Raw genomic sequence first — 2,281 nt, 5'->3', positions numbered from 1 at the left:
AAGTATGTTAAATTAATGAATTTTTTTTCATCAAATAAATAAATAATGATCTCTAGATACATGGGTGAACCCTTTTCCATGGGAGAAGGAAAAACTTCTTTAGTTATATATAATGGAAAACTAATGGCATTTGAAGCATATGTGTTTCAAATACACCCTTACACAAGGTTTAAATAAATGGAATTAGGAACCGAATCAATGAGCATAGTTAGTAAGTTCAGGGATGGCAATAATGCCAGAATGGATACGTACAACAACTAAATGGACCATATGACAATAATATATATTTTTTAAACCGGCGCAATAAAATGCATACGACAATGATACAGTACGTGTTTAAAGCATGTTTAATACGGTTGCCCTGTAAAAATCTGGGAGAAAAAAAATAGGGGTTTATTTTGGTATTAAGAAAGAATTAAAACTGACTGTTTGCAACTAAATTATAATTTATCATGCTTTCATGAAGATTTAAATCCAATCTAGCTTTCCAAATTGGAATCATTTCTCATGCTTTTGGAATTTTACATATAATATTAATTAAGTTTAACCATGTCTATCATACCAATTAAAATGGTCTAGACTCTCGAGTGGGTAAGACTACTGACTAGTTGTCTTAAGTGGGGATGTGACTTAAGTAAAGAGAGCCTACTTTCCTCTACTAATTAAACTGGTCTCAAGTGAACTGAGGCTAACTGGATATGGAAATCGAAAGAACCAAAGTTATGAACTTACAAATAATTAACACTCGCATAAGAAATTTGGATTCCTTTGTTTTGGTAGACCATTCTTCTCCCTAAGACACTTCTATATTGAACTGCCTCACCTTGTACCAATATGAAATTAAAAGGTTTCAGATTCTTCATTCCCTATAAATTTTTACCCTACATAAATCTATATAGAAGATAATTGTAACCTTGTAAGATGACCCGATTGGCTTGAAAGAAAGAAATAACTTTTAACTTCGTTAGATGCTCAAAGCTGAGGCAACAAAAAAAGATCAGAAAATTTCATTGGGTTGGGTATTGAAGAAGAAGATGGTGAAAGATACATTAACATATAAGTAAAGCATAAAGAAAAGGGAATTACAACCATCATGATTCTATCACTGACCTTCCAATCCCGCTTTGCCCACCTAATAACCTTAAAATTAAGATCAAAGTTTGAACAAAGAAAAAGAATATTATCTTTGATGGGTTTCCTTTTAACTCTTTTCTTTTTTCTCTTCCTTATGGAAAGAACTTTAGCATGACTTGAATTCTCCCTATCATATCTTGATTGAAGATGTGTATTTATAATGTATAGATAATTACATTTGTGTTTTTTAAATTCAAAAATAAGAGAGACAATAGCAATAACTAAAATGAGAAATTAGAGGGAGAAATTAGAGGGGGATGTTTCATAGTCAGCAGCTCTATCCGTTGGCTGATTTGAATTCAAATTTAAATTTGAATTCTGAACGGTATCCTTAATACTTATATCTTTAGTCTCTCCTCCTCTACTAGGGCAACTCAATATACTGATGCAAATCTGTCCATAATTGAATTCTTTTCTAGCTACTTGATTTATAATTTTCATTGCTACCACTATTGTTGTTCTTGGTGGTGGTAGTGGTAGTGGAGGTTAGGGTGTAAGAGTTTTCAAAGATTCCCAAATTCTGAAGGGAAATGGGCTTCGGTTTTTGTGATTTGATTTCAGGTACATCAGAAAGAGCTGAAACAACATGTTCTCCATCCTTGGGCGTTTCTCCACCGAAAAGCATAGCCATTCTCTGTTGCTCCAATTTCCAGTAAAGATCTTGATTGATATAACTCAAAAGATTCAATCGATGATGCAAGGCTACTGTGAACAAGACGAGGGTTAAAAAATCCTCTTGTTATCTTCATGGCAGAGAACATTGTGCAAAACAAATGCAATGAAAAAAAAAGAAAAGGGAATCCCAACTCATTGTACATGTCTGTTTCAGAGATTCTATGAACATGATCGGATGCCAAAAAAAATATTTCAAATAAAATTTAATAATTAAAATATTATTCTTATATTAAAAATAAGTTTGTAAATAATTTAGAAAAACGACACTGGTACTAGATTTCTGTCCAATCAAGTACAGACATTCTCTCTCATCGATATTTCTGAATTAAGGATAGTAGATCCCATGTTGACGATCTCTTTTATTAACAATGTGGGACCACGTGTCCAGCATACCGATATATAGTCTGTTGGACGTCAACCATTGATTTACCAAAACGCGTGATACAACACTACAACAAATAGGATCTCTCAA

This window comes from Macadamia integrifolia, chromosome 11 (assembly GCF_013358625.1).
Source record: "Macadamia integrifolia cultivar HAES 741 chromosome 11, SCU_Mint_v3, whole genome shotgun sequence".
Lineage (NCBI taxonomy): Eukaryota > Viridiplantae > Streptophyta > Magnoliopsida > Proteales > Proteaceae > Macadamia > Macadamia integrifolia.
Note: the sequence above shows the minus strand (reverse complement) of the source record.